Raw genomic sequence first — 25,382 nt, 5'->3', positions numbered from 1 at the left:
ACTGCACATTAAGGATCTTTAGACTGCTTTAATAAAACAGTGTATAGCTGGACGGGGGCTTTGAGGGCTCAGTGGATGTCCTGGCTAACATTTCATCACCAAATTTATTTCACCCTCTTCCCTAGAGGAAAACTGTGTGTGAGTGTAGTATTTTGTTTTGGTGCTTTATGTAAATGTTATGTATGCTATGTTATGTGTTTGTGGTAGAGAAGGCAAGGTCAAAGAAGGGGTCATTTCATTTGGAATGGAAGGTAGTTAAGAGCTGATGGTTTTTAATTCCTGTGGGAATTCATTCCACAAGCTTGGGGTTGCATCCAAAAAGATAAGCACAGATTAATTTATTCTTGCTGTAGCCATTCCTCATGTTTTAGAGGCACTGAATAAACTCTTGTCCCAAAACTTTTGGTAGTCATTCTAAAGGTGTCCTGGGTCAAGGCCATTCAACATCTCGAAGAGAAGGACCAAGACCATGACTCAGTATTTGACTCAGTATTATATGGGAAGCTAATATAAAGACCAGAGAGCAGGTATAATATTTTCACAGTAGCCTGTTTATTAATAAGAAAGACTGCAGCGTTCTGTACTAAGGGTAGTGGCTAATCATTCAATGTCCAGGTGTAATTGCTTCACTGTAGGTTTGCCAAAGAAGATAAAAGAGTGAATAACTTCAGGCCATGTTAGGTGAACTTTCACAAGAAGTGGGAAGAGAGGTTTCCTAGACAACCAGAGAAAGTAGAAAGCTTTACTTAAAACACTGATATATTGACAGCTCAGCATCTAAAAGAAATGCAGAAGCACTTCTAGACCATGATCTGAACTGAGCAGTGAGGGTATATGTGACTTATCTCTGGTCTTCAAAATTACATGCAATAGCCCAGATGACACCAGCAGCTAGACTATTAAAAGATGCTTGCAGGAAAGGATATCCCTAAACTGTGTACAAGGGTCTTATGGAGGACTCTGGCACTTGATACCTTTAGAATATTTTTCAAGCAGTATAACAAGTTTTCCTGTAAAATACAGTTAACCTAAGACGCTTTGCCAGCCTTCTTGGTTATGAGAAACGGTTGTTGTTTACATGGGAAAATAAATGAATAGATTCTACTGCCCCCCATCACTCCTCTTGGCAAGGACAGATGCTGCAGGAGGCAGATTTTTGTAAGCCAAAGAAGAACTTTACTTGGAGCTCCTCGTTTGGTTTACTTGTAGTACATCAGTGTTTTACTGCATGATTCATCCTTAACTATGTGGGCTAAAGAAAAAAGTGTTTGTTCATTTTTGGCAAGCATTATACATATGTGACAGATGTGGTGGTGGTATCAACGTAACAAATTGAAGTCACCTGATAAATTGTATTTACATCCACCTTTGACTGCCTCACCTGCTCTTTGCCCACCAATCCATTTCCACTGGGATTTATTCTAACATTCCAAACCTTGAAGCAGCTTCAAACAGCTGCTATTTTAAAAAACATCAGCCTGCCAGAGAAGAAATTCCTGATCTCCTTCCAGCCAAAGAATTACCCCCCACTTCAAAAATTGTGCGAGCTTAAGCCATAAAATGGGCAATAATCAGTTCTATGCCAATAGAAAGGTTTGCACAGATATCTTTCAACCCACCACATTTTGGAAAGACATTTCCAACTTTCCAATAAGTTGTACAGCCCTGACGTGTCTCCTTAAAATTGGACTATTTTTAAGTATAGAAGATCTCTATTGTAGTCATTTGATTTTTAAATCACTCGTGAAGATTTCTCCTTCTGGCATCTGTAAATGAGATTTCATAATACAAAATAGGCCTGAGTTTATGACACATGAGATTGAGTTCAGCGGGAGAAAAGCTGGGCCATCACTGAGCCTGTCGGAAAATTTCATGCAGAGATTCTAAATTTTAGTGGCATGAATTTGTGATGTATTACACCAACAAGCAAATTGTGCAGCTCATCTCAAGCAAATTCCAATAAATTCTTTTTGCTGCAGTATTTGAATGTATTTGTCTGTGAAAACCCGCCCACATGCACACACCCAGAGGCAGGCCGTTCTATGGTTTTTTTTCCTTTCAATGGCAACAAGCCAACATTGATCACTTCTGAAAATCCCTGTCTGTATAATGGGTTTTGGACTTGTGTACAAACAGGGCCTTAACCTGCAATGTACAACATTGTGCATGGATTTGTGGATTCACAATATTATCCAAGTTCCTTTCTTAGTAATCAGAACATGTATGGATGACAAGAATTTAATTCCAGTAGGATAAATTTATCTCTGGAAGTTTGGCCGCAAGCCCCAGTTCAAGCACATGACTATATTTAAGTTGGAAGTTTAGGCACATGCTTAAGTATCTTGCTGAATCAAGATCCTAGTTAGGATTCTACTGGCTTTTGAACATATTTCTCAAAGTAAGTTACAGACCATTTAGCCTCTGTTTATGGCAGATGGCTGATCTTATGGGGAACTTGAAAAAGTGACTATGTGAAGAAAAATACTTAGATATTTGCACCTGCATTTAAAAACTGACTTTATGAACTGTTTTGTTACTGCTACTGAGGAACTTCTAATTGGAACAGGACTTCTTATATGAAAAATGAGATCACACCAGTAAATATGTGCACTGCTTTGGGAAAGCAGCCCGACATCTGCTGAATGAAGGGCTGGCCAGGGAATATGCTGCAACGGGCTTTACTTTACAACCTACGATGTTGTTGGCTTCAGGATCTTATGTGACAATGAGAATTAATGTGTAATGTACTGTCCAGTGGTTACTATTGTTGTTAAAATATGATTGTTTTATAAAAATATTTAATGATACTTTGCAAATAATAATATGTTTTTCAATATGTATATTTTTAGAAAGACTTTCAACCTAAAATTGGATTGTTTAGTTTATTGGGAATGTGCTTGAATACTAAACAATTACTTCCCCCAAATAACCAACTCACCTCCTCATAGAGACATTTTGAAAAGGTCACCATTTTTATGTGACACACCCAAAATGCATGAACATCCCCTGCTGTGCTGTTTCAAGCTGTTTAGTAAGTCCCTTCCCAGCTGTGCACATTCTTTCCAATTTCATTGGAGTTACTGGGACATGAAGAGAAGTAAACAAAAAAAAGAGTCATTTTAGTGATGGAAGTACTGAAAACGTGTTTGCCAAATGGTCACAAATGGAAGGAAAAGACATTTTCCACAATAAAAAGTAGTAATTGTGAAAAATGCCAGACCAATAGAATAGGAAACTGCTGTTCTCTATTTGAGCTGAGACAGTATAGCAACAAACAGTAGAAACCTCCCTATATTTCTCAACCAAGTTGTTCTTCTGTTTTTGCTTTTTATGAGCTATAAAGTTGTATTTTTAGAGCTATTTGGGGTGTATGAGCATCTTAACACTATTGTGGCAAGAACACTTTGCTTATAAAGGACATGTGGTGCTCATCAGCGAAACTGAAACAGTATTCATGAATATGGGTTTCTTTGAAAGTTACCGGTTGGTGGTGAAATTCATGCCTGTGAAATTCTAACACAAGGCCTTCCTTACTGTTTAGGGCCTGTCTTAATGAAATATTTGACACCTAAAATGTGCGTAGGGCCACTGACCCAAACCTAAGTGGATATGGAAAGGTCAGCACATGAACAAACCACCAAAATAATTGGCACTATATAGGTATGTTAACTAAAATCCTACACAGCAGAAACGCTTAAACTGGGACAATTTTTCTCAGTCTGTTTATGAATTACTGCCGAAAGAATTGGGGTAAAATGTTACTGGTTTAAGTTATAACTATTTAGAGTTCATTTATTCATATCTATCCTAGTGTAAATATTTGGTAAAGGCAGTGTGGTGCCATAATAGCTGCTTCGTGTATAAGATATCCCAGGATAGCTACAAGTCTGTCCATTCTTGAGCTCAGTGTAATTTACAGAGTTGCACAAACCAATGTAAATTTCATTGGGGGTATGTTTTACTTTTATAATGCCCTCAGTTTCACCTCCTAGAGGTTAGTGACCAGATGCACCATTTAAAATCACTTGTTTAGTTAGTTCATAAATCTTAACTTTGAAGAGGACTGTTATAAGAGAAAGTTCCAGCCTATTATTATGAGCATCATATTTCTTTTCTTTTTTTTTCTTGTTTAGTGAAGAGGGTCTTGCAGGAGGGAAGACAAAGGGAAGTGAAATGAATCTTATGTACTTGAGGATAAAATAGTTACAAAAAGTGATATAAAATATTCCAGCTTAATTAGACTGTGCAGTACATTATTTTAATGTTTTTTTCTTGTGCTTTTTTGTGTAAGGTGCCTCTAAAGAGTTGCATTTCTTTTGTTGTTACTTTTTCATGGTCAGGACTTCCATAATCATGAAAATGCAAGGGTATAATTGGCATATATAGAAAATCACTTTTGTAAACAAGGCAAAAGACTTTATTTTTTTTTAAGTTTTTGTCAATGTACTTGTTCTTTGAAACTGTTCTCTTATCTTTGCTTTGTTCCTTTCATAAAGTAATAAAACATCTAAGGAGGCAGTAAAGAGAAGGTATTCTGACGTATTGCTATTGTCATCCTAAATGATGTCCTATTGAAAATTGATACTCCATGAGAATATTGGATTTGAATTAACATTTTTTTTATTCTGATATTTAAGTTACAATATACAGAAGTAGATATTTTAAATAGATCTTTGATAACATTAAGGACAAGTTGAGCTGCATTTTTTTCTTTCAGTATAATTTAATATTTCTAATGTTCTTGTAAATCAGGAGAGACATTTAGCTTGTACTTAATTGTGCTTTTAATCTGCCATGTGGCAGCAGAAGCAAGGAAATTTCATGTTCTGCACTTTGCCAGTCAGTTTTAAAAACACATCAACAAGTACAGGGTATCAGATTCACATGTCTTGTTTTTCCATGGCAAATAAGGGTTACCCGGAGCATATTATGAAAGGGAAAACAGTGAGGAAAAAAACTGTTTTGAAAAGAAGTTTCTTTAGCATGGAAGTTGCTGTGAATATTATTTTAAATTGAACTTTCTCTTGCTAATGTGGGCTACAGGAATGAAAAGTTGCTTAGTGAAGGTTTCCTGTACTGCTTTAAAACCTGCAACTAAAGTTAATTTAATTTAATTTTACTATAGGCTGTTGACCAGCTCTTTCATCTCAAGTTACCTTTGTTCTCTATCCTGTTGTTATTCAGCTGTAAATGTAGCTGGATATAATACATATTGCATCACAATAATTTTGTATCTTGGGGATAGATCAAATATTATTCTCAATCTGCTTTCAAGGCTATTTTCAAATCGTTTGTAAATGTTTTAAAAAAAAGAAAAATAGTCCTCTTTCTGCATTTAGTTATTCTGTTTGCTGTTGCACGTCTGTTTAATATTTGTGAATCTCTTGTAAGATACAAAAATCTTCACTGGAAATGCAATAACAATTGAGAAATGAGAAGAATTATATAATGAGTAGACAGCTAGTGAAGACAAGGAAACTGAGAAGGAACAGATTGAAAAATACAAAGCAGGATATTGAGAATTAAATCTTGAATCAGCTTACAGATGATTGGTCTCTCATTGAAATAAATATAAATCAGTTCATTGTCTTCTATTGGAACTGAACCCAGCCATCACTTCCTAAATTGCATAATAGCTTTAAACAGCTCAGATTGTACAGGAGAGTGGAGTGTAAGGTGTAGTAAACGTGTCTTTGATGGAAGTTGAATTAAATTGCTGTGATACCATCAATTAAAAATTTTTTTTCTCTCTTTTTGTCATCTCACAGGCCTCTAGGGCCTATAAACACCTTAACTAAAGCCTTCCATCTTATCCTGTCTTGAGCAATCTCCTTCCATCTTGTTGCATCTTTGCCTATCCTTTCCAGATCTGTTTTTATATTCTCTTCTCATCATTGCCTTGGTCTACCTTGGGGTCTAATATCCCCAACTTCAGCTTAAAGAATCTGCCTTATATATCTCTTCTCTCATTGGTTTTCACAATATGCCGTGCTCATTTCATCCTCTGTGGGTGTGTCTACATGAGATGTTTTACTGCACAGTAGAGCAAATTACTGTGCAGTAAGTGTCACCATCTACATGTGCAGATGCTGACTGCACAATAATTTGCTATATTCCGCAGTTAATTTGCTACCTGTGGGGTGTATCTATACATACACGTTTAATGCACATTAGCCCTATTTAAGGCACATTAAGGTACAAATAGCTATATTGCATTAACAAATGTGTTGATGTGCTAATGGACATTAATGTAATGTATGTCCATTGACTTGGGACTAACTTTAATCCCAAATTCGACTGCACACTTGTGTTAAGCTAATGCGCATTAAGTTTAGACGCACATAAAAGTACATGTAGACATGCCTGTACAATGTCCTTACTAGATGGCCAACTGGAAGCAGATTTGCTCCTCGTGAGCTGGGCAGCAGGGGGTGGGAGATTGCTTGCTGCCCCTGGGAACTGCTTGCTGCTAGGGCAAGTTGCAGTGGCAGAGCCTGGGCTGGGACACTGTCTCCGTGCCCTGGCAGCAGGGTGCTTCTGGCCTTAGATCCACAATTGGCTCCCTGCTGCCGGGACCGGAAGACAGTATCCCAGCCCAGGTTCTACTGCCAGAGCCCCACTAGAGCTTATGCCAGCCACAATCAGCTCCCAGGGACAGGGAGTAATCTCTGAGCCTCCACTCCAATCATGGAGCCAGGGCCAGGAGCTCCCTGCACAACGAGAGTTCCCCACCCAGCCTGGAGATGGCTGCAATCTGCCCCAGACTGGGACAGTTGTTGGCCAGCCTTGGTCTGTGCAGGGAAATCTGCATATGCATCCCAGAGCTGGCTGGGAACTGTCCCAAATTGAGCAATTGAAGCATGGGCCTTGGAAACAGCTGCATGGGAGGGGCAGGTCCCAGCTCCCTGCCCTGATCCCCGAGTGGGGAGCTAACAGCAAGCTCTGGGCTGGGCAGGAAGCCCCTGCTCAGCCAGGGGGTCACTGCTAGCTGCCCTACCAGCAGATCTGCCTTGAACTTGTGATTTATTTCTGGATATGGTCATGTATTTAGTCTTGCTGACATCAATAGCAAGCCCAGTTGCTTTACCATTTGACTCTATGATCTATATATACTTTTGTACTTTTAAAAATAAAAATATATAAACAATATAAATGTATGTAAATAACATTTTAAAATAAAATTTCAATTTTTATTTAAAATAAAATATTTAAAATAAAATAACATATAAGCAATATAAATATGAATATGTAAATGAAAGTATAAATAAAAAAATAAAAGCAGTATCTTAACAAATTTCCTCAGTGATTACCCCAGTGTATTATAGCTTTTAAAAAATTAAAAATCCAGTTTACCTGCTACTGTTTACACTGCTTCCTCAATTTCTTTCAGCTTCAGCAATGAATAACCTGTTTAACCATATAACCTGTTTAATTTCTCAATGCTTGGGTTACACGGCATGGGTGGACTTATGTAAACTACTTTTTCCATTGCAAATTCGTAAGAAAATAAAAAGTATTGTAATTAAGTTTTAGGAAAGCCTGTTTCATCAGATTTCAACTAAGGATAACCTCCGAAGAGTTCATTTTTATTGATTTGGCATGTTGTTAGGATGGACATTTAAAAAAATGTTGGGCCATAGGAAATGTTTTTGGATTTATTGCCCTAAATTTCCACTCCTGCTCAGGTACAAAACATTTCTAGCAAGAGGCTGTTTCTTGTGTGTTGTAAAGCATGGTTGTGCAGGAGAGAGTAGATAGATGTCTTCACAACAGTGTGTGGCACTTCCTGTTGGTTGAAATTTTGTTTTGCTTAGTATGGTAATATTTAGTATTATCATTGGCAAGGCAAACTTGTGTAGGAAAGTATTGGTGTGAATTTTACTGGTGAGGTGAGAGTACAGGCCATAAAAATTCTCAGTTTCCCTTTTAAAAACTTAATCCATTTGTCCAACAGGAATAAATACAGAAGGACTAGGGGTTTTGAACTTCCCTAACATCTGGGTACAGCGGTGTATTTTGACTCCAAGCACAATAAAACAACCTTACTTGCTGGTGGTATATGACATAATGACCCAAATATGTTTTTAAAAAATCATTTATTGCTGTACATAAACAGCTAAGTTAGCACAAGGGATGATAAAATAACATTGGTAATTCTTCCTTTAGTCGGGAACCATTGGTGGCCCATTAGGATTCCAGATGTAGCCATATGTGTGCTTTTCCATTTGTTTTCCAATGTCTAGTGCTTGGACCCTTGCTACCTTGGCTGCAGTTGTCAGGCATGTTGGCTTTTCAGCTTGAGGTCTTCCTGGAGAAAAACACTAGCCTGGCTAATAGCTATAAAGCAGCTTATTGTCTTGGGCCTAGTTTGTTGGGAATAACCAGAGAGAGGGCAGCCTCTTGTCAAAGGTCAAACACCAGCTTGACCAAGTTTTCTATAGTAAACATTTTCCACTAGATCTCAAAATGTAAGAGACATTAAAATAGAGAGAATGAAAAGTTTAAATTACTTTTAAAAAGTACCAGTCTCTGCAGAATACATTTGATTGTAGTCAGGTGCATTTTATGCATATTAAATATATTTTAAATTATTTTTGGAAAAGAGATTGTAAAATACTTGCATTCAATAACAGAAAAAAGGACAAATCACTAGAGAAACTATTGTAGTAATAATTTATTTTATAACTTTTAGGAATTATATCAGTTATCTTGCTTTATATATAAAGTAACTGTCTCCCTTACACACATGCAGTCTCTCTCTCTCTCTCTCTCTCTCTCTCTCTCTCTCTCTCTCAAAACCTTTTAAAGGTTTTGGTGTGTTAGTTTAAAAATGTAACAAACATCATTTTTATATTAAGCAGAGAAAGAAATGCTGAGACCTGTTGCCAAATTGAATGCCAGCCTTTCTTATTCCATACTAATTCTGTTAAATAGCACATACCAACTCCAGGACAAATTATGAACCTTTTTATTTCTGTTGTTAAGCAGTTACTCACTTGAGTAATTCAACTGTAGTCATAGAGGCTGCTTTTGTCATTACTCACCTAACTGGAGTAAGGGTTTGAAAATCTGGTCTTTATGATATCTGGCTGTAAAAAAAATGTTCCATTTGACCTGGGATTGATTGTCCCAGGTTTTAACCAACATTAAAAATGGTGTAGCACAGTTCTGGACATGTTGCCCTTCCATAATGCACTGCTGCGCCTTCGCCAGTAGGTGGCCAGCAAGAGCACACGGCCTGAACAGGCCTGTCTGCAGAATGAACCACAGTAATTGTACAGACTTACAACAGACTATCCCAAGAAAAATATTAGTGCATTTTAACCAGCATACTTCAGAGAGACTTGAAGTGGAATAAAGGATTTGTATGATCATACAATCTCAGGACAAAAGGTTTTCTTCCAGGACAGTTGCACTGTCTGTTCATACCCTCAGTGGAACTGTTGTCTTGAGTGTGTTTAGGAGAGTTTTGGCTGAAAAGGCATGTGACTATGTTTAGAAACCTCTTTGGATTGTAGTAGAATCAATAGTCTTACAAAACCTATGTTTTGAATGAGGTGAGCGTGTCTGAATCTTTTACCAAATACGTACACGTCAACAGAATTGAGCCAAAAACAAAAGTGTTGATCTGGACAAGTCTAAACTTGTATGTGTATGGATCAGAATTTAATGGAGGCCGATATGTAATTTACAGGGGCTAGGGACAGATGTTCAAAATGCCTAAACCTGAATTAATTCAATCTTTGCAGGTCAATCTAACGTACAGAGAGCGAACCGGTTTCCAAGTGGATAGACGTTCAGCACATGCCTGCAGTGGCTCAAGTCAGAAGCCCAGGGGCACTAGAGCATCCCTCCCTTTCACAGCAAAGCTGAGCTGAGGACGGGGGGGCATGGCGAGACTCCCGCAGGCCCGCCCCAGCAGCTCCCTGACAGCTGGGAGCAATCCAGCCACATGGGGCTGCCTGGACCCAGAGAGCAACGCTTCCTCCTCCTCCCTCTCCCCCACCACTGTGGGGCTAGCAGGGGGCGCTCTTTTTCTTCCTCCTCCCCTGCCATCACTGTGGGGTGCGGAGGGGAGCTCTGTGAGACTGCCTTACCCCGGGGGGGTACTCTTTCCCCTGTTTCTCCCCCATCACTGCAGGGTAGGGAGCGGAGGCTCTATGGGATGCTGTCCAGCCCCAGAGGGGGACTCTTCCCCCCACTCTCACCCCCAGGCAGGGGGAGGCTCTGTTCCATGCTGGGGCTTTATCCACTTGGAGTCCGGAACTCAGAAGCCTCCTTGGAAGGTAAGCCGAGGCACATTCTCCAAAATAGCTGAACAAGGCATACCCTTTTATTAAGGAGGTTGTCGCCCATTTTTTCTGGTATATAATAGCTCAAAGGTTAGAACAGTTGTCGGAGAAGTGATACACTCAGGTACAATGACCTCAGCATGACAGGGCTCAAACCCACGTCTTGTTCCTCTCAGGAAAGTGGCTTAATTACCAGGTTATCGACTACTCTGGATGGGTGCACTCTCTAACAATTCACTGAGGAAGTGAGGGATGCTGGCTTCCTGTCCTTTCTCTCATCAGTATATATGCATTTTGCATGAAACGGGCATTAGCTAAAATACAGAAATTGTGGAAGCAGGAACTAGAACTCTAGACTCCCTCTTCCAGTGTGTGTTATCACCAGGGAGCCTCGTTTTCCACGGGAGAAAAGCAAAGAATCTCTGTCTAAAAAGTACAAAAATCCATGTTTTTCTGCAGCTTACCAAAAGTGAAGAGATGTCTCATGGTGAGCAGCACTATTTTTCCTCTCTCTTATTTTTGCCACAGTTTTTGTCTCTTAGCCAATTAGCATGGGGGCATTCATTGGCCAAAAGACAAAAACCGGGTCAAAAATGAGAGAGAGTAGAAATAGTGTGCTCATCATAAGACACCACTGCGCTTTTGGTAGGTTGCAGAAAAATGCAGATTTTGTGTGCTTTTCCACATTTTTCTGTGACTAGGATCACTGGTTTAACTTCTAGGCTCCAGAGGTATCTTAGGTCATGCACTTGTTTTTTCTGGCCTCATGAATCTTGCATATTTCTTACAGAATGGCACAGCTTCAATGGTAGGGCTATGGAGTATCTCCCATCCCCATGCTCATTCATCTTATCCTAAAGCATAATGATTAGGACACTGTTTGGAGTTGGGAGAAATGAGTTTGAACCCTGTCAGGCATTGAATGGGGGAACTGTACCCGAGTTTCCCACTTTCTAGGTAGCTAACTACTAGGTTTTTTATGTAAGAGCCTAATATATGTAATGCCTAGTTTATATAAAAAACTGTATTTTAAAACCTGCCCAAGCTGCATTTTAAAAGAAAATGATAAGAACTTCGTATTGTGAGGGACCTGCTCCTCTATGACTATATTAAGCATGCTTGAGCACACCTACCAGATTGAGCCCCTTAGAGGACTTGAGTATGACTCCTTCAATTGTCTGGATACCGAATGAGCTAGCCAGATTTGGCCAGTTCTGGGCAGAAGTGGAATTAGAGGCATCTAGGAGATGCTCATGTCAAACAGGGAGGTGCCTAGTGAGTTGAGGTGGTTCTAAGGTTGCTGAGCAGAACTTTTTTTGGATCATAATTTTGGACTTATGCCTATGTCTGTCTAAGATCTATTTTAGATGCTGAAGGTCTAGTTTGGATCTGATCTAATGTGCCTATTCTCCTTTCACTGCAGTCTAAAAAATGATGTTGGCCCAGTGAATGTAGGATCAGGCCCAAGATATTTAATAGTTGAACACTTCCTGAATAGTTCATTGTCTTTATTAACAATAATCTACTTCATTAACATGGTTTAATGACAAGTCTTCTTAACGTTTCTAGATTTTTCTCTGCACATTTTAGTTTAAAATAATTAATTTATTTTCTTTTTTAATTTCCAAATTGTGAGATGCCATGATCTTATGTGAATCAAAGTTCAAGAAAAAATTATTAAAACATAAATGATGGTTAGTGAATGGTATTTAGAGGTTTGTTCTTGGGAATGATTTGTAGGTAGATATATATGCATTACAATAATAGTCCATGGCAGCAGCAAGGAGTTTCTAAAAGCGTAGTCATGCAGACACACCATTCTCACAGCTCTAAGGCAGACCAGGTGTCTAACACAACAAGGCCAACACATAGCCTGGGAAGTTGTGGACATGTACCACACTGTTCCATAACATATGTTAAGGTGACACCAGCTCACAACACCCCACAGCAGGGGCCCTGAGAGTTTCGTTTTTGGGAAAATAGACCAGATTAGGAAAAGACCTGGAAAGCCCAAATAGGGAAGTGTGCATGTGATGGACTTGTGAAACAAAGGAATATGCTGACAAGACAGAATGTCCTGACAATCACAGAAAGACCAATCAGCAATAGCCACGGATGAAGAGTCATCAGGAGGAGAAAAAAACAAACAAAAAACAGAGACCTTAGAGCAACAAAGGGTCTCCCATCCCTGAAAAGGGTTCCCTGACAAAGGGTCCCTGAGAGGGAAACCTGAGGCCACATGGACAGAAGAGTCCTCCCAAGAGGGGAACCCAAGACACCACAGACAGAGGGCATACTACCAGCCCATTTCATCCACCCCACTGCAGGGGGATGAGCCTCAGCCTCTCATCTCCAGGCTGCTGACATCTGACATTCGAGAGAGAACCTCAGAGTGAAGCTCACATCCTGGCCAGATGTATCTTGACTCTGATGACAGCTCTAGGATTGGTAGCTATAGAATTGCTTGTATTATTATTTTCTGTTATCACTGTGTATCAATAAATTTGTCTATTATCGAGTGGAGAGGTCATGGTCGGTTTGAGGGTTTTGGGTCCCCCTGGAACAAGGCATCTGGGTCCTAAATCCAGTGTCAACAATAAATACATTTTTAAAATATAAAGAGCAGTGGGTATAGTACTTCAAAGTATGGATAAGTTGAGAGTGTGCTTGAGTGAAAAAAGAATAAGGGGCAAAGGACTGAATGAAGTGGCTACACAGCTGTAAGTATGATTCAGTGGCAGACAGAATTGTATTGGTCTTTGCAGAAATTCCTGAGGGAACACTTCAAAAACCAAAATGGAAAGGAATGAGTGATAAGTTAGAGAGAGGGAGGAGGAAGTTGTAATGAGAGAAGTGGAGATTGATGCAGAGATGTAAAAGACAATCACATAGGGCTATGGGTTATTATAGTAGTGCTGAACCTCCTGCTCACAAACCAGATCTGGCCCATGAGGCTGTGTCATTTGGCTGACTGGGCTCCCCATGGGTCCAGAAATTTGGTGGCAAAGGCATAGTGGCAGTATTATTGTCACTCTCCTGCTGCTAAATTTCCAGATTCATGGGGAGCTCCATGAGCCTGATGCTGTAGCCCTGTGCGCTAGATCTGGCCACTGTGTGGTCAGATCTGGCACACAGAGTTGGGCCAGCATGGTGGATCACACCCATGGACTGACCCTGCATGCCAGCTTTGTGCTGGATCAGGCTGGACCAACCCTATGCCACTCATCTGGCCTGTGGGGCCTGATGGTTGAACACCATAGGTTTATGATAGTAGTGGTGCTCAACAGACTTATGCGGAGCTCTGTGGGCTAGATCTAGAGCATGAAGCCATATAATCTGCTCCCAAAAGCTGGAATTTGGCAGTGGCAGCGTCAATTCCTGTGGCTCTCATGGCCATGGCAGCTCCTGCTTCTTCACTATGCTAATTTCTGTCTCTGGATCCAGCCTCAAGAGCTTCCCACAGGTCTAGAAAATTGGCAGCAGAATGAGCAGGGGCAGCATTAGTTACAGTGACTCTGGAAACCAAATTTCCAGACCTGTGGGGAGCTCTGCAGGCTGGATCCAGAGCAGAGCCAGAGACACAATATTCTAGGTGAGAGAACAATAGAGTGCTGAATACCAGTGCTGAATAGAGTAGAAGAACCACTTTTATTGATTTTGCAAATGTCATTCCTGTTAATATAAGTCAGTACACTATAGACTTGTTGTTAAAAAAAATACTGTTGAGGTCCTTCTCTTCAGTACTGCTGTGTAGCCTGTCATTCGTCAGTCTGTATTTGTGCATGTTATTATTTCATCCCAAATACAGGCCTTTGCACTTGTCTTTGTAGCATCTTATCTGGTTGATTCCAGATAATTTCTCTAGTCTATCTAGGTCATTCTGAATCCTAGATCTACCCTCTGAAGTACCTGCAACTCCACCTGACTTGGCATTGTCTGAAAAATTGCTAAGGTTGCATTTAATACTGTTTTCCAGATCATTAATGAAGATGTCGAACAATACTTGACCCAGGACAGACCCCTGGGGAATCCTATTGGATACCTTCAGCCAGCCAGTAAAAAGTGAATGAGTTTAGGTGTGGCGGCAGGAGGTGGTGTGATTTATATAAGGCACCTAGGTTCCTACCCTGTCCTGAAGTTAGGCAGCAATTATGCTAATCCTTATAGCCATGAAATAGGCACTTGTGTTAATGTTGGACTTACATGTTAGAACCCCTGCTTATACTTAATCTCCTAAAATCTACATGGCAGTGGCAGAGGACCTTTTACTCAACAGCCTAGTGGTTGGGGCACTTGTCTAGGAAGTGGGACATCATGATTTTTGAGTGCCACTAAACCGAGAAGTATCCTAAATACCAGCCTACTGGGGGTGGGCTGCTCTGGGCTGAAAGTAGTGCCCATCCCTGTTGCTGAAGAGGGCAAGCTGGGCAGTCAAAAGTGCAAGAATCATGAGGGCAGAAAAAAAGCAAGGCAAGAGGGAGCCTTACTCAGTAGGCCAATGAAAATGGCATTTCCTTGATGGAAGGAAGACCTGAGTTCTGAATCATGATCCCAACATTTCATCAATAATCATTTAACATACTCCCAGGAACCAAACCCATATTTGCCCCCCCCAACACACACACACACACACACACACACACACACACACACACACACACACAGCTACAAAATTCAGACTCGCTCTTGTTTTCTTTCTTTTTGGCCCCCTGAATTTTGCCTTCTTATATTGCTGATGGACCCGTTTCAGCAGAAGGCATGGAAATTGCCCTCGTGGCTTGCCCTGTAGCCTGGTGATAGGGGCACTGCTGGAAATCAAAGATGTGAATTCAAACTCTCTCTGGCTGAGGAAGGTATTAGATTTGGGATTGACACTTCATGGGCAAGTACCTGAACCAAGTACACCTAATGGGTTGGACACTTCGGAGAGTTGGGCACAGGTATGTCTTGTGTGTGAATTCTTAATAGCATTAGGCAACTGAACACTAACATGCAGATCTCATTCAAAATAGTTGATGTATCAAACCTGCATATCTCCTATATTTTCAAATATTTGTGTCCAGTCTTGCCTAAGTGCTAGAATATACTGCTTTACATGTCTTCATAAGTGCATAAACATTTAGATAAGACTGCTGAGCTACACATTAAAGAAAAGACACAAATTCTGCCCCAAATGCAACTAGTGCTCATAACTTCCCTTTTCAATCTGTCTTCATTGGCTAGACTACTTATGCAGGAAGTGGGTTGTCCCAGGTTCAGTGCTTTCCAGAGTGTTAGGGAATTCAAATCCACATCTCCTACTTCCCAGGAGAGTGCTTTAATAACCATGTTATAGGTGTGGATGGCTGGGGATGCTTTCTACCATTCTCACTAAAGCTATGCCACTCTATAGGAAGAAGTGCAAGATTCACAGGGCCAGGAAGAGTGAATTCCGGTGACAGCCTGCCTCTAGTTTAGTGGGATGGGCACTTACCTGGGAGGAGAAGGAAGTCCTGGATTCTGCAGTTCTCACTCCCAGGGTTACTTTTGTTTTTAGTCCAATGACTGTTTAATGTAAAATGTAAACAGCCCTTGGAGAAAGGACCAGAACCCAGTATTGCTGGGTGGGCATTCTCTGAGCAAGCCCATGTGAATCAGACTCCTTGTGGGGACTTGAGCACGCCTCCACTTATTTTCTGGATCCTGATTAGGTGTTGGTGGGAGGTAGGTAATTAGCTTCTTAGGCTGGAACAGCTCTGGGCATCCCTAAAAGCAGAAAGATAGGTAGCTATGGTAAACACTCATCTGTTTGACTTGGAAGTAGTGAATTGGGGTGTTTCCAGGATTAGGCAGTTACTGATCTCAGTTTTGGACTTGGCCATCTAAAATCACCTATATACTATGGTAAGCACCTACATTCTTTACATAGATTTAACTCAGTCACCAACAAAGCCAGCCCCTGAAAATGGGGAGAGCTTGGACTATATTCAGTGACAGGAGCAGGTGAAAAGCTGAATCCAAGGTGTAGTGGAAGATTTCTCTCATTCAGGAGAATCCCTCAAGCCACATTAAATGTACTTTGGCTGATCCTCAGCTGATAGAGCTCTCTCTTAGGTTGCCTAATTTCTTTAATTTCAGTATCAGGAAACAGGAAAGGTGATTGTCCTTTCCCATTTTTTCCCTTCCGAATATCTTTAGCTGCTCCAAGCATGAGACTTTCTGTTCAAAGTAGGGTTGGAACTTTACCTGCTTTAACTGTTTTTCTGTACCTCTACTTGAGCTGGCTGTCTGGAAGCTCCTATCTATTACACTTTATAGTCAAAGTGTCTCTTTGGACTTTATCCTGCCTGCAACTGAACAGTGTTGAACTAGGATTTGCTCCTAAAATGAGAACCATGCAGAAGGGGTTTCAGATTGATGTCCATTGCTCTACTTACAGCTAGATATTTAAAAAAGCAACATAATGACTCAATTTGCTACTGTTTTAACAAGAATTTGTGTCTGATCTTTTTCTTTGTCCATTACACATTGCTGTGTTGGCATGGCACACACTGAATGCATAAAACATTCTTCTGAATACATATAACATGTAAAAGATATTTACTGTGGTGTTCGTTGGTACACACACATAATTAACAGAATTTTTAGACTGAAACATTTCTGAAGAAATATTTATATGCATATCATGCTTTTATTTTAATGTGACTGGGTAAAGGATTATTTACATTTATCAATGTTAAGGAAACCTGGAAGTAAAACAAGATTCTGTTCCAGGAACAGAAAAGATCCTCCTGAAATGTGCATTTGTAATTAGTCCCCTGGAATTTCATTCTCCAATTATTTTCCTTGTCAGTACCAGTAGCAGTCCCTTGATACAAGGATGATAGCCTTCCAGTAAATTGAGTAGTCATCAGTGAGCCAGTCCTCAGATGACTGAGGAGGCCAATCTGAGAGCCACATGTTTGACTGCAGATGTGGCAAATAGTTTCAGGAGGATCCTGGTGATGTTAGGTCATAGCTCTTTCCCTTTGTCTCTCATCTTTCTGCCGCATCCAGACATGTGTGGATGTTTGGTTCCCTAGGAACAATGAGTAGCGGCGCACCTTGTGCTGGTGCTAGTTGTCCCTGGGGACACCCATGCCACATGTGCAGTGGTGCGTGGCTAGTTACCCAGGTATGGTAGGGGAGGCTAAGGCCAGCACTGGGCTGGCCCCAGCCGCCTTACCTGGGATTCTGGGGGCTTCCTGGGGTTGCAGCAATAGCGAACCTGCCACACAGAGCCTGGCCAGCAGCCAGAGTGCAACTCCGGACAGCTAGGCTCTGGCTTGGGATGGCGCACACTGCTGCTGCATGCACCGTTCTGCATTTTTTCTCTAGAGGTTTTTTTGACCCCTGGATATCGTACTGCTCCCTTGCAGTGTGGAAAACAGCAGAACGTGTGGTATGTGGTGTTGTAGATGTGTCTGCAGTGCCACATACTCCAGGGCTGTGCTCGTCTGGATGCAACCATAGTGAGGCAAGTTCTCTCAAAATGATCAGTGCCTATATATCACAGTGCCACTGGGAACAATTGAGTACTTGAGTGTTCCACATATTGATATAAATAACACATGTCTTCAGATTGACCTTCAAGGTGTCCTGGAATCTCTTATTTTGCCCTCCTGTAGAATGGTGACCAGCATTGAGTCGGGACTACAGAAGCTGCTTTGAGAGCTGGTTATTGGGCATCTTTATGACATGTCCTGTCCAATGGAGTTCATGCCATATAAGCATGGCTTCAATACTGCTGGTGTTTGCTTAAGACAGAAAGCTGGCATTTGTTCTTTTGTCCTTCCAATTGATATAAAGGATTTTCCAAAGATATCACTGATGGTAACATTCAAAAGCTTCAGAAGTTTCCAATATGTCATCCGAATTTCACATCCATACAATCACAGTAGGAATGATAACAGCCTGATAGATGAGAAGTTTGGTTTGGGTCCTGATGTCATGATCATCAAAGACATGATTCTGGAGACATCCAAAGGTAGCACTGGCAGATTTTATCCAGTGCTGAAAATATTTGTCTATGTTTCTTTTTGGGGAAATGTGGCTGTCCAGGTAGGGGAAATGCTCAGCATTCTTCAAGGACTACTCACCAAAAGTAATATGTGGAGGGCCAGCAGGTTGGCTTGGGGTGGGTTGGTGAAAGATCATGTTTCTCCTGAAGCTGACAGTGAGTTCAAACATTTCATATACTTAATAGAAGCAGTCAGTTGTAACCTGGAGCTCTTAAATTGAGGGGGCATACACAACACAATCATCAGCATATTGAAGATCGCTAATCAAGGTGTTGGATTAAGGATCAAGGATTTGCAACATAACCAGGTAATGTTAAAGAGATTCCCAGTCATATGATACTGTATGCTGACTCCAGATGAAAGTCTCCCACCAATGATATGCTAAATAGTACAGCGCACATAGATGGAAAAGAGTGTTAGTGTAATCACACATCCTTGCTTGACTCCAGTTCCAGTAGTGAAGGGGGCTGTTTTTGAGCCACTGCTTAGGACAGTTGTTTTCATACCATCATGAAGATTTCATCAGGATCTTTTATAGGGTCTCTCTGTTGATTAAATCAAAGTCCTTAGGTAAATGAAGGCCATGTAAAGTTCTCAGATTGCTCATGGCACTTTTCCTACAGCTGTCTAGCAACAAATATCATTTCTCTTGTACCTCTTATGGGTCTGAAATTGTGTTGGAACTTGAGTAGAATCTCCTTGGCAAGGGAAGTGAGGCTATTGAGGAGAATGCAAGTGAGGAACTTCCCAGCTATGGACAGGAGTGCAGTATCATGATCATTGCTGCAATACAATCTGCTTCCTTTCATGAATATTGTAACAGTTCTGGAATTTCTCAGGTTACTGGGAAACTGTTCATGTTTCTAGATTCTCATAATGATATACAGTTGGTGAGAGAACTTTATTCCACATTGCTTTTAAATTTCAGCTGGTATTCTATCAGGATCACATCTTGTTTTTCATTTGCTTAACAGCCTTCAAAGCCTCTTGATAAGTTGGTGGATCTGCCACATAGTCTTTAACAGGGTGTTGTGGAATAGCTTTGATATTGTTTTAAACACTATAATCTCAGTTCAAGTGCTCTTGAAAGTGCTTCTTCCACCATGTGTTGATGGTGGAGCTGTCTTTAAAGAGTGTTGTTCTATCCCTGGACCTCAGAGGGACATCTCTTTGTAGTATTTGGCCCATAGATAGCTTTGGATGTGCTGAATAACTATGCAAGTTGTGGCCATCAGAAAACTTTTGACTCTTTTGCTTAGTCCTCCCACCACTTGTTCTTTCACTCTCAGATTTTCCTCTGGGTCTTGGCTTTAATGTGAGAATAAATGTCCTGCTTCTGTATGGGGTTGATTCTGCCAAGAGGCTGTCCTCTTTCTGTTAATGAGATCTTGAATTTCCCTATCATTCTCGTCAAACCAGTCCTGATGTTTCCTAGTGGAGAAGCCTAGAAATTTTTTGTGTACCTCATGGATGCATTTTTTGAGGCTCTCCAGGTTAACAATGGTATCAAGATCATCAGGGAGGTAGGAGAGTTTTGTCACTAAGGCATTGCTGGAAATGATTGCTTTTAGCTGGTCGTTCAGGCACTTAACACTGAACCTCTTCCTTGGTTGCTTCTTTTGTTTACATTGTTTTGTGTGGATACAAATGGACATGAAAGACTGTCTCAAACAATATTCTGTCCAGCAGTTGTCTGCTCTGGTCATAGCTGTGGTAATACAGATGTCACAATAGTCCCAGGCACACAGTATGATGTAGTCACCCAGGTTCCAATGTTTTAGATGGGGGTGCATCCATGATGTCTTCCATGTGTTACCTTAGTGGAATAAGAGGCTTGTGGTGATGAGATCATGTTCTGAATACTTGCTCAGGAGAAGAATTCCACTTGAATTGGCTCTCCCTGCCCCTTCCTTTCCTAATGTTCCTTTCTATAGCTCAGAGTCCCTGCCCACTTTAGTATTGAAATTGCCAAGCAGAAGGATCTTATCTTCTTTGGGGACAGGTGACAGGACTTGGTCAAGTTGGAATAGAATTCTTCCTTTGGTTGGTCATCTGCATCCAGGATCAGAGCATATGCACTGAATACTGTTACATGTTATCTGTTGGCCAGTTCAAGGTGAAGGTCATGAGATGCAGCATAGCCAGCTGGACATTCTGACAGCGGAGTAACAAACTTAACCTTGATAGCAAAACCAACACCATGGATGTATCTGTCTTCTTTGAGTTTTTTTTCCAGAAAAGTTGTAACCACCACCATCTTTCATCAACTGCCTGTCACCTGAGCATCTGGTCTCACTAAATGCAACAACATCAATATGAAATCAAACAAGTTCTTTGGCCATGAGTTCTGTCCTTTGCTCTAGTTCATTGCTGTTAGTGTTGCCCATCAGGGTGCAGAAATTCCAAGTTGTAGTAAACTTCGTTACTAGATTTGGACCACAGATAGAGTAACCACATTGGTTATGGTTTTCCAGTCAGGTGAAATGAGACAGACTATGTTTAGGGCATTTTTTCTAGCCCCCTCTCCATATAGGGTGAGTAGAGTAGATCCTAAATAAACCTGCTTAGTCATGATTGCAGCTACCAAATTGCACACCCGTCTCAGTTCCAAGTACAAAATGATAATCATGTGTAGGTCCATGACATGGGGCTTCTGATAATCACCAGTGCCTATGCCTGTCACCACTTGTCTCTACTCATCCTACAGTGACTACTTGTCTATACCCGTCCTGCAGTGATGCTTTCAACTTGCTGTTGAAAGCAAAGGCCTCTGCAAGTCTTACTTTAATGTGGGGATATGATTGAGTATCAATAGCCTCATTATACTTCACAGGAAGGAAATCTTAATCTCTTATTAAGAAAAGCATAGACAGCCACAGGTTTCTATTCTGCTGCAGCCTTTATGCACCTTTGCAGCCATTGTGAAATATATTTTCTTCATCAGCCTGTTCTGTTGTTGAGGACTTTTATTTATATTTTCTCTGTTTACTATTTACTTTGAGTTGACCTTATATTACCCATATCATTTTATTTGAAACGTTCAGTTGGTCTTAACGTGAAGCTTCAGAAGGATAAGCATTTTAGTTTGTAAAACTTTACTGGGATTAGACTGTAGTTAGTAAAATATTCCTTAGTGTTGCTTTCTTGTGCTTAAAATGAAAGATTAAGTTCAGCAACATACTGTAATTGGTACTGATTCAAAAATTGCAGCCAGTTTTAGAATGGAAGCCAAATTTTCTTTCTACTTTCCAGATTTGAAATCCTAGTACAGTGCACATAGAACACACATGATGTTTCTTAACCATTCATTAAAAAAGATACTCCAGCCAATTAAACATTTTCATATAGGTATTCAATATATATATGGTATACAACAGACAATGCAGTAAAACAGTTAAAATAATATAAAAATGTAATTACTAACCCAGCCAGAATATTGATTGTAGGTAAAAAAGATACTAAAGTAACTAATCAAACTATAACAGCTTATGAAATAAAGATTCAAACAGATCTAGGATTTACCCCATTTCATTAAAAGAATGGTCTCCAATCTTGAACATTTCAGTTTAATAGCTTTATATCTTTAATAACTATTGGCATGCAGACTGTAACAGAAACTTTCTAGCTTAGAAATGTTTTATCATAAGAAGTACAGTTTTGCTTTTCTGCAGTTGGGTTTGAAAGCATTCTACAAAGACTAGGCTACTAAGCCTAAATAACATATCAATGGCTACACTGTTTTTAAAAATGTTGTTATTCATGCATATTACTTAAAAACAGAATTGGAGTCGCTTAGCAGTTTAAAATTAATATGTCATTTCTTCAACATAGAAACTATCTTATTATAATAATATAATTAATTGTCATGTAATTATGCAGACTATATAAATTGGCATTTTAAAAGGTTTATCAGTAAGTTTTTAAAAGGTTACATTTCTGGAATTTTTTTATACAGTGGAATTTCTGATGCTACAGTAAATTAAGAAGTTGGATGATTTTCATATACTATCCTATTTCACTAATACAGAACAACCTTGAACCACACTAGGGCAATAATTACCTAACTTAAATCAGAGACAAAGTCAGCCAAACAGCTGTTTTCAGTTTGTTAGGAGACCCATTTTATTTACTCTCTTGGTCAGCTTTCATTACTATATAAGACAAAATTTCACTTGAGTTTTTAACCCTGAATTCCCAGCCTTGTTTGCTGCCTTCTATAAAATTGTATGCTTGAACTGTCACAGCCACTCAACAGGCTAGGAGCTACTGGTGTGTTTTGTGTTGATGGTATTTTTCATGAGGAGAAGTTTCAAATACCAGTGGTACAGGTACAATGATGCTTTGAAACCTAATTCTACATCTCTTTGAATCCAAACACATCCTCCTTAGCCTGCTTATGCATTACCATAATGCCAAAATGACAGTTAATGCTAGGGTATAAAAACATCCTTAGCAAACTATCTTTATTTAAATTTTGTATCACTATGTAAAGATCACAAAGAAACAAAAACGGTATTTTTTTAATTGCATACCTGGCTATATAAAGGGTTTAGTCCATCTGTCTGTGTGTCTGTCTGCCTGCCTGTAATGTTCTTGCAAAGCGTGGTTCCTGGCAGAGCATGGCTCCAGCCAGTGCTGTGCGCAGGGTGAATTGCCTATCAAGAATGACAGGGGATGAAGCACCACCATGACAAAGGGGACGGAGCAGGAGGGGGAGAGGTGTGGGGTCAGATGTGGAGCAGGGGAGGGGAGGGGACAGAGTGGGGGGGCAAGACCAGCACCACTGGCCTCGCCCACCACACACCCCCTGCCCTGCTCCTTGGAGGTGGCAGCAGCGCGGGGTGGTGGCGATGAAGTGACGGCCTCACCCCGCTCCGTCCCCACTGTCATTCTTGACAGGCAATTCTCTAATGATTAAAGAACTAGAAGTTCTAGTGTTTGGGTTCTGGTAGTGTAATGCGTTCTATAACCTAATTCAGGGGTCAGCAACTTACAAATGGCAGGCTGGATCTGGCCCATACAGCCATTGGACCTGGTAGGCAGACCTGGAGGACTTCGACAGTGTTCTGGCATCAGGGGGCTTTGGCATTAGGTAGTAGGGGGCTTTGCCCATGCTGCAGCTAGTCAGCCTGGGGCTTTGTTCACACCACGTTGTGAACATGGGGAACTTCACCTGTACCATGCTCAGTCCCTGGGAGAAGTGGTGGCAGCAGCAGTGGCAGCAGCAGTGCTGGCCTTTCTAGGACCCAAGCCAGGTTATTTCGGCCTACCTCTGTGAAAAGATTGCCAGCTGCTGGCCTAATGGGACATTTTTAGGAAATGAAAAGAGTTATAGATTTCAAATTTAGAAATGAAATAAATTCTGACACTGGGTTTTGTTTCTAAAACTAGTGTTTGAAAATCAAGAAGACATCTGATACATTGTTAATTACTGTTATAGAAGTGGTTAGGTTATAATCTGTTTCACAGTATTCCAAGGAAGCAGATGTAAAAAAGGGAAACCTTTTAGTATATTTCTTAAAACAGTTTATACTTTGCTTTTATGTTCCATTTTTAAAATATTATTTAGAAACCTTGCTAATAGTATTTCCCTCACTTTCTGGCTTGTGTTTTTTCCATTTGGTAAATGTAGGCTGCCATACTGCAATTTTTGAATTCCTTATGAATCCTGCTGTCAGGGTTGAATTCTGTTTGCCTCCTTCTTTGTTCTATTTTAGATGAAGCCAGAACTTCTTCAGGGGAAGGGGCTATTAACTTAAACTTATTTTGTTCAGGGCTTATCCATGCAGTTGTCACACACTAGACAGTAATACCAGAATAGTTACATAACACTATCTTTAGACTGTTTTACAAACTTCATGAATTTCTTCCTTTCCTTTTTCATGTCTTTGTGACAAGGTATTTAGTAGAATTTGCAGATTTGTTGGAATCTGACAGATCACACCATGAGCGCTTCTGCAATGGCCTCAAATTCGTGACCTCTGAGCTGTCAACTGTATGCCTTAGCGCTCACAACACCCCATTCTCCTACTTCATGAATTCTAAACTTCATAACATTTCTGTATAGTAGCTGAGTATTTTTTCTCAGGTCCTTTACATACCCATGTCATGCAGCCAATCTCTGGGAAGCCTGGTCTGACAATACCAATTCTGGAGATTAAAATTATTAAATGATCTACTCCAGAACTTTTCAACTAGTGAGATTGGCCTGGAGCTGAGCTGTGTGCCTGTCCTAATTTTGTCACTATATGAAAAACTTCCAGGATACTATTTCTGCCACCTTGGCAGTTTTTTGGCTTAAGCACAGCTCATTGCAACTTGTGGATAAAGGTACTATTCTTATAACCCAAAGGGAAGAAAAAAGCCTCCAGAAACAGTTTGGAACAAAAAAGCAAAGTAGAGTGCTGTGTTTTACTGACCCCAGTAGATTCAGAGATTTGTCATTGACTTCATTTGGACAAGGATTTCACTCAGAAAGTATTTAATTTCCATTTCATCTTCTGGTTATTGGCTTATTAGGCCCCCTCTACATGTTACTTTAAAGCGTAATTAACGAGCTAATCATGCATTAAGTGCTATACCAACTAATGGCATGATAAAACAAGCCATAAATTACAAAGTTATTCCATACAAAATGTTGCCTTGTTCTAACCATACCGTTAATTGAATGTGTGGCTAAATGCTCCCCTGTGGCTGGGAGCCACATGAACTAAGGGGCTCCCAGCTATGGGAGAACACCACCCACTGCCAGTCCCACAGCTGACAAAGCTTGCAGTGGTGGCAGTGTTTCCTGTGCTGCCCCACTGTGAGCCTTGAAAGTCTTGTCACAGTGGGGACACTGGGAAGAATGCTGTTGCTGCTGTGAGCTTCACATCAGGTGTAGGGCTCACAGTGGCAGCAGCATTCCTGGCGCTGCCCCCCACTGTTAGCTCTGCTACCTGAAGAGGCTCGCAGCAGCTGCTTCCTGCTGCCCCGACTGCAAGCCCTGCAGCTGACAATGCTGCCTCCACTGCGTGCCCCACAGCTGATGTGGGGGCTCACAGAGGTGGTA

The 25,382-nt window shown here is 40.6% G+C and overlaps 1 protein-coding gene across 2 annotated transcripts in view; it reads left to right on the top strand.

Moving 5' to 3' along the window:
* Positions 1-25,382, top strand: part of SLC25A21 (solute carrier family 25 member 21) — a 432,824-nt gene that overhangs the window by 99,012 nt on the left and 308,430 nt on the right. The gene's annotated exons all lie outside the window — the stretch shown is intronic.

This window comes from Crocodylus porosus, unplaced genomic scaffold, assembly GCF_001723895.1.
Source record: "Crocodylus porosus isolate Cpor-Errol unplaced genomic scaffold, CroPor_comp1, whole genome shotgun sequence".
In the NCBI taxonomy this organism is placed as follows: domain Eukaryota; kingdom Metazoa; phylum Chordata; order Crocodylia; family Crocodylidae; genus Crocodylus; species Crocodylus porosus.
Note: the sequence above shows the minus strand (reverse complement) of the source record. Positions and strands in the feature narration are given on the sequence as shown.